Source organism: Varroa jacobsoni, unplaced genomic scaffold, assembly GCF_002532875.2.
Source record: "Varroa jacobsoni isolate VJ856 unplaced genomic scaffold, vjacob_1.0 contig00312, whole genome shotgun sequence".
In the NCBI taxonomy this organism is placed as follows: Eukaryota; Metazoa; Arthropoda; class Arachnida; order Mesostigmata; family Varroidae; genus Varroa; species Varroa jacobsoni.
The window spans coordinates 164,307-173,255 of NW_019214448.1; positions in this window are offsets into that span (position 1 = coordinate 164,307).

Sequence of the window (8,949 nt, forward strand, 5' to 3'; positions counted from 1 at the left end):
TTTAACAGCATCTCTGTAGGGTAACACATTCGGAAGTTGCGCGCCGTTAGTAAAAGAGATCCGAGTTTAGGCGCAGCACCTTATGTGTATCAAGAATAGATCTACCGGCTGGGATGCGCCTATACACAACAAAATTCGGTTTTCCGGCGAGCAGCTGTCAATAACATAAAATCATTTTTAAGGATAGTTTCAACTTTGTAAGGAAATACCACCAGTAAACCACAAACCACGAACATCGAGGCCCCGGTGTCCCCTGAAACTGCATTGCTGTGGACTACATCAATGATAAAATTTGTGAGTCGGGCTTAGGTAGCAAAGCTATGCATAAATAGCGTATATAAAAAGCAATTACCAGTTTTGAATCGTCTGTCGAATTAATTAAAACGAGAGCATTTCTGCGACACTAATATTCATTGGTGAGTACACACGTTAGTGAAAACAAAGATACAAGTTTCAGATGGACCATCAGTAGTCGTCGCTAGACCCAATAGTAGTGTTTACATTTGTGCATTTAGCATTTGATAAAGTTAATAGTGTACTGGAGCTGTGAGCGGATGCTTATCGTTGCCTAGATACTTCAAATGACAGAAGCCAAGTCCTTTTGCCAAAGTGTGAAAAAACGACAAAATCGAAGAGCGGCCGTGTTATGTGCAGAGGAATCGGACATACTTCCGACATGTGTTCATACTGTTATGAGGTCAAGAAGTATGGTCATTCCGTGAACTCGATGACTCTCCCTGCAGCAGGCGGAAGAGAATCGCCCACATCAGGGTGCCAGCAAACGAAAAGGAGCATGAGGCCCACACCAGAAACAGTCATAAGGCGAAGAAGATATACATAACGGAAGCAGAAGATTGGACTAGATTAAGTGCAGGTATCCCACGAAGACTCAAACCACTGAAATGTTAACCAAGGTGAATCATTTAGATTAAAGTAACACAGGTTGACCGCTATCGCAGTCGACCTGCCCATCCTATGGTAGACCAGTTTTCGTATAGCACAAAAAGTCCACTCGCTTTTAAAAGCGAATCAATAGTACTAATGGTGGCAGATCTAATTGGGTTGGAGAAACGTATTGGAGCGCCTGTACTAAAACAGATGGCTCTCTCCCAACAAAGAAGAAAATGAGCGTAAGGGATTTGCGTGGATAGAACTGTAACGGATGGAAAAGGTACATTTCTGCTAGGCTACGAACTGCGCGCTGGAAGAGTATAAATCTCATATATATGACTTGAAGCTTCAATCCGTAAGGCGTTGCAATCAAACATGGTTCTGTATTTAGGAGACTACCCGTGTAGCATAGAAAGTATCGACCTCTGTCAGAAAAGCCAAATGGGAAAACTGATAATGGAATGGATGGTTCCGAATAATCTGTATGTTACAAGTAAAGAAGGGGAGTCAACGTTTAATCGAGCAAGGCAGGAGTCGAGGAAATAATAGGAAAGATCACAGGATGGCAAATATTCGGCGACGGGAATAACTTAATTATCACTGCGTCGGATTTGCGATCGCCCCGGATACACTTCGAGTTCGACGCGGATCCCGAAGCACAGAACCAATAAAAGACACTTTAAACGCTTTAATTAGAGAAAACGGTATCCTTCGAAGCACTGAGATTCTACATCAAACCCTTGACAGGATATGCAGGCTGGCACGAGGGGCGTTCAAGCACCTAAGTAGGAGGAAACTAGTACAATTCAGGTTCTGGCGGAATCGCGCAGGCCACAAGACCGCTAGCAGGCCAAAAGAGCCACCAAGGGATCGAAAGGCAACACGAAAAAGACAGCTAGTGTGTTTACTTCTTATATATAACACAGGGCAGTGCTAAGCGCGCCATAAGCAACAGCAAAAACGCTGCTGGAAGAACTTTCTTGCAGGTCTCAAGGAGGATTTGTAGGAAAATCCTATCCCTTGTGGTCAGCGGAAAAATAAGGAGAGCCTCTAAACTAGGTATACTGGAAAGAGACAGAATCGACGTACTGAATAAACTATTTCTCTAACGCGAACAGTTCTCACGCACGTCATTGGAAATAAACAGCAACAAATCCGAAGATGCTTACAGGGAATCCTCAGGGCAGCAAAGCGGATAGTGCCGAAGCCAGACGGTATTCCGCTGTTGGTAGGTAAGATACTTTTCAAGAAATTCTCGGAGATAGTGACCATAATAGCTACAGGTACCCTGGGCGAATGTTCGCTCTCGGCCGCCTAGAAAAGGACAGAAGTGGCATTTACCCCACAAAAAAACGGAGAGTTTAAGCCGATCTGTTTTATAAGCTTCTCGCCCAAAGACTTTAAAGCAATTATTATTATTATTATTATAAGGAGGATGGAGTGATGTCCCTTAGCAAGTTGGGTTTTCGCAAGGGCCGTTCGGCCCTGATAAAGATAGAATAAAAGCCGAAACCAAACTCATTCATGGTTCGACCTTTAGAACCCGAAAGCTCTTATGGTCTACACGTCAAAAATGGCTTCAATAATCTTCCATAAAAGAGAATACTTAAAGTAATGACTAGGAAGGCTGTACCACTTTACCTGGCGCACATGTTACTTGATTACTTCAACAAGAGAACGATAACGAGTAAAGGGATCATACTCCTAATGACAACGGGAGTGCCCCAAAGCTCTACATGAAGCCCACCCCTATGGAGCATTGCCTAGGATTGCGAGATCCTCGGAGCGGAGTAGAGCTCCAAGCATATGCAGACTGTCTGACAGCTATGGCACAGACAAAAATGATTGCGGAGATGCAGCTATACACCGATAAGGTAGTGAGGGCAGTCTCAGAATAGAGAATGTAAAATGGCCTGAATTTGTCTTAAGAAAGAATAAAAATATTTTGCTCAGACGAAAAAACGTGTGCGAGAAATCAATCCTCATTTAATGAAGAAGCAAACTTAGATGGTGAAAGATACTACATACCTACGCATACACCTGGGCGATGAACTAAGTGGGCTGCTTCGTGTAAAGACGGCTACAGCGAAAGCAAGCAAAAACGGCGAACGCCTATAACAAGGGTCCCATTTAATATATAAAGGACAAGGTAATGTCGGTAGCGGAATTAGTAGCGCTCTTTGGTTCTCCACTTTAATTCCACTCGTCTACAGACTCCAATGGAAATAAGTTCCTCTGTAAACCACGAAAGATGGCTGCACTGCGAATTTCTTAGATGTATAGGACAGTCAGTATATCGGTGCTTTTTGTCTTAGTCGAAACGCCTCCGCAGAAATTGAAGGCTAAAAAGAGCAAGCGTCTATGGAATAGCGGTCTCGAAGGCACTAAAAAAGCATAAAGTGACCACATCTGACAGGCCGAGTAGGCACCTAGACCAACTGAAAATCTGGGAATGTCAGAAAAAAAGCTGGAGTGTACCGAAGTATTAGCGAACTTACGTTACACCGATCATTACGCGCCCTGAAAATTTACAGTACTACCTACAGAGGATCGGACAAGCCCCATCCGACATGTTTCCACTTCGACCAAGGGGCAAATGATGACTTCTGAGGATCCGAGGGCAAGAGCCAGGAACAAGAACATAACTAAGTGAAATAGATGAGGCATCTCCATCAGTACAAGATCTCTTTTTAGCTTGCCAAAAATGGGACCTGCGGAACTTGTGAATTTCATGTGTGCCACCACCGAAAAGTGAGAGCTTCGAGTGCCCATACGAAAAAGTCATCAAAGGAGAAGCGCCTCGAACAGTACGTAACTAGAATTTCGGGCTCACTGTATTGGGGCATAGCATGTCTAGCGGGACTCAAATATGGGGGGGGGGGGGTGACCACGGCCAAGTGATCCTTAGGCACATGCCATTTCTCCTACCAATGCCGTGATACTGTTCAATGAAATTCCGCACTGGCAAGAGAGCGAGACTCAAGGAAGGGAATGCGATCAGTACTTGTCTCGGTGAAACGAAGGATTGATTCCGACACTACATTAAGTCTCCATGTATCACCCAGCTCTAAGCCTGCGTCAGTGTTTTACATCGAATTCTTAAGAAAATGGTAAATAGAGTGTCTGTTAACGTTTTATCTCTCTGTGAATCAAGTTTTCTAGTACACGTAAGATCAGTAATAAAAGATCAAGAAATATGTGAGGACCTGACAAGAATATACGTGGCATCAAAATATTGCGCTGTTAGTTCTTTTTCAGTACTTAGGAGATCGACATATTGATTATCTGTATGAAGCTTGGATTTATGATTTCCGTCCTAATTTCTCTACGTGCAGAGTATATGATATCGTCAGTTTCAAAATATGGAATTTTTTCAGGCTAGTATTTGCGTTTCATTATATTTAATAGCCTATATGGTGTCTGTCCGAAGTATAACTCATTTTGCTTGCCTGGTTTGGAATACTATATATGCCTTACCATTTTTCTCTATTTCTTTGAAATTATTGCTGCTCTATAATAACTGTTGATATTCATCATCAGCTGTCGGTTCACGCAAATGTAAACTAGTTTTTCTAGCCTGTAGAAAAACGTATAATCCGATTGTAAGCTTACGTTTGTGCCTTTCAACTGTATATCATATGACTCGATTTCAAGAAACCTGAGGCTGCTTTTGCGCAAAATTTTCTACTTTCCACGTTTACCTAAAATTTTACGAGAATCAGCTAATCGTAATATCAGGTTCTAAGGAAAATATTTCATACTATAGGCGTAATACATGTACTTCGCTCCTTCCGATTACTTTTCGGCTTCTGATAACTCCAATTATCACAAGTTTCCCCTTTCACTCTATTAATGGCACATTTCTGGGCTTGCTATTTCTTGAATGTTTAAATGTAGTATTTTTTAATTTTCTCGTCTATCTAAAGTAACTAGCTGTGATGGTTTATTTGGTTATAGAATTGTGATTCTTACAAAGAGTGATTACTTATTCGACAAGTACACTTACTATTTTAATCCACCGCTTTCTTCTTTATCATTCTTTTATTTCCATTTTATACCTGACTTAAAACTATGCGGTTTTTTTTTCGTATATTATACACCAATTCGGCAAGTTTCTTCGCTTTAGCCATAAAATCGTAAGAACTCGTAAGTAAGCAATCTTATATTGTCTTACAATAAGTTCAATCTCACAATCAAATTTAAGCATATACCTAAGTTATGAAAACTAGTGGCGAATACTTCAGCAACTGCAGAACGTGGTTTTATTTTTGTTTGGTTTATTTTTGCTTTTTTTATCAAAATAACTTCTTAGAAAAATATTTTACTTCGTTTAAAACCTCTTACTACAGATGACTCTTGCCAATAGAGAATCGGCGCACATATAAACTGACCAGCAAAATTAAGTCACACGCTCATTTTTTGGAAAATTTTATATCCTAGACACTCCCACAATTTCATTCTATATGATACGAAATGAAGAGCTTTTATTGTTTTAAAGAAGCCTTATGAAACGAATCAGTGATGTATCGGGGTAGCAAAAGTTAAATTGTCTGATGCAGGGTCCCAGAGCCATATGATTGTATTCCTTTTATAGGAGATTTGCCAAACTGAAAGATTAGAACTCTTTGCTCATCAGTTCTAGTACACCTAGTTCTCTAGTTTGTCGACATACAATTCCAGTCATGTGCTTTACACCTCTATATCAGTACAATACAGATCCTTTAGCTACTAACCGCTGAAAATTTTTCAGTACGGCCTAGTACGTTCATCGTGTTTACCGGCGATAGCCGTTAACAACACAAACTCCACAAAAACACCACCTTATACACTGCATACTCAAATATTTAGCAACCTCACCCGCAATGTATATCTCCTTTCCTGTCTTCCTTCATGGCCAAATGAAATTTTACAACAATATACAACTACATTCTTATTTGTATACTGCTCGCACCCCGTTCTGTTTTTCATTTACTTATAAGAGAAACCAATTATTGCACACATACTCAATAATCGATGATGTCTGTTTGCAAAAACAGCAGTAGTAGCATGCTATAGCATTAGAGCTTATTGATCTTCCTTCTTTTAATAGTCACAATTTATTGAAAGCTTCGTTTTGCTGTTTTTGCCGTTTACTATCTATCATTGTAAGCACCGGTGCACCACCCGTTCTTTACGCCTGTATGCTGTACCATTATATGGGTATGTATGGGCATATGGGTAGATGTAAGTGTTTTTAGTCAGAATTGTACATAAATATGTCCCGTTTACTCTCTCAATAGCCCGATCTACATTTGTATAAGCCACAAGGAAGCAGATGAGTGCTATCTCCGAGGAGTTGTTTGCCAGGTAGGTGACCATGTATTCACTTATTCGTTGTTAAAAAAATCTGGGCGAACAAATTGGCTTGATTTTGCTTGTCGAGATTTGTGCTGTTGACGTTAAGGCAATCAAACAGGCGAAATGGTATCGAGCAGTACGATTACGATGGGAGACCAAGACAGGAATGTACGATCCCACAAAAGATGAGAAAACTCAAGTTAAGTTAGCCCTTGTCTTCTATTTTTTTTCGTCCCAGATTGTTCTTTGTAAAGCGTTGCTATTTTTCGGCAATATATTTGTTACGCACAATTTGCTTTAGATGTTGTTTTTATGTGTCGCTCTGCTACTACTTTTCTCATTATATGAAGACGCGTTCCGTTTTTTGTGTCGTGTCCGTGATGCTTTTTAAACAGCTTTTTTCTTCCTGTATAATATTTACAATATGATAGGATCATGGGCATATTTAAATGAAGTAATGTTTCCATTTATCTTTTATTTTGTCTATGCTGTATCTGCATGTCTGGGGTGAGAAAATTTAATGTTTATTTACATGTCATAGTATATACTCGAAACACAAAAGCGGCAAGGACACAAACATTATGGACAAGGACCTCAGTTATACGATTCCACCACTGCTATTACTCGTAACACAATTGAATCCCAGAAGTGGAATAATAATCACAATATCTATTATTTAGTTATAGTAGCACTCGATTATATCTACATAAATGGAGAAGAGCTTCCTTATACAATTGTAACCTTCAGTATTATACATACACCGCAAGGATCGCTTATCCGACGATAGAAAACGCTTGCGGAACAAATTATATCCTCCAGCTCCTGCGCCAGTGGCAATACGGTGATTTATACCGGCGAGAATGCAGTCAGTCATTTTTCACGCTTTTTTGTTCTCACTTTGCTGGTGTCGATCTCCTTCCTTCGTTCTAATTTTCTATTTCTTTTGACGCGGAATTGAAGCCACTTCCTTGATTCTTTTGAGCGGCTCCTTACGTACACGTACTAAATACATACCGGAGCCGTCGCCACATACGAACTAGGTATAACATGATAGGCTCGAATGTGTGTATTCCTCGCGTCGTATGCCGCTTTATAGGTACGCACATTCTATCAGAGTAGATGATCAGAAAGGTATAGGAGTTAACGTGGAGCATTCTGCGTATGTTTGTAACATATTTTGTAAAAACGTTTCCGTGCGGGTGTAGCTAGTAGGAATAGTAATAATAGTAGGATACTTTATAGTATTCCAAACTACAGCATAAGCGCGTTATATTTATTTGGAGTGACAATATTTAACCGGTTCGGACTTCGAAGGAATACTAAACAGAGTTGTTTGAGTTTTGAAAAAAATTGCACACGTGATGTCAACCGCAAGGAAATTTTCAGTGTCCGTCGGTGCACTCGTCAACAGTGCGTCGCGAGTCAAAGCGAAAAGATCCTAGTTCTTGATAACATTCTTTATAGTATTTTATACATTTCCTTAACAGAGCCTCTACTTCAATTGAGTAGCATTTAATCTAGTCTAGCCATCTATTTGTCGCAATCTAGTCTACCGCATTTTTCCATATTCATTATAAACAGAAATTTGTGTTTTTCTTTTCACTTCCGGTTTATACTTATCTAATTAATATCAGTCAGAGTTCACTGGGAGAACGGTAGCTTAAGCTTCAGTCATATTTGTATTCTATTGCAAGTATTTGTGAATTAATAGCCTAGTCTAATCTGATTATGCCTTGTTGTTGTAACGACTTTTACAAGATCGCACACTCGACACGTTATTTTTTTATTTGAAAACGATATTAACAGCTATTCTGTGTGCTTTCGTTGGTGGAAATTTTCCGCTTAAAAAATGCTGTCGTGCTTATACTCAATGTTCTCTCATAATTGTGTGCTATGATTCTTCTCCAAACAATCAAAGATTCTCGGCATCTTGTCCTTAGTAGAGCAGGTTGATATTTGGGAGTGTATTTAAAATGTAGGGGACTTCAATAAAAGGTGATGCTTCAAATTCCAGGTAAAATAGTTTTCCTTTTTTTGCGTTAAGGACAAAATTTTTAGTCTATAATCAAGTAAATATGTGTGTACATCGTATAGAATTGGACATACAGCAAACGCCCTTTAGACTTTGTTGACATATGACCATTATTCAGTCACGATTTGGCATAATTATGGTTGCAGTTCTGTTAAATAGGGTCTATTCTCATGACTTTAGATAGACATAGACGTGAACTTCCGGCTTCAAAAAATCCTAAGGCATTAAGTCACATGAACTAGGTGACCAAAATCCGCGTCAAACAGTAAAATGCACTAAATGATACGCATATGGGTTATCGTCGCTCTTAAATAACTTAAGAATCGATTTTGTTAGAACGCTTAATCGTTGGACTCTCTTTACCAGTAGCTGTATTGTTCCATACATATTTTCCATATATTTAGTTCGTGACAAGATCAAAATTTCTGTATTAAAGCAAAATATACTCCATTTGGAATTCAAATTTTCAGCTTCTATTTACGCATCCTACATTCGTGTGGACCTTATTGTTTTGATGCCTATCGAACTCTATTTAATTTATTCTGCTTAAGTTTCTGTTTTCAGAATTTCACCAAGACGTTTTTAGTCATAGATGGTAGGCAACTAGACACTACCATTGACGAATCTAAAATGAGTTAGCGCTTGTTTTTTAGTCGTCACTTTAAACGAAAAATACAAATAATAGAAAC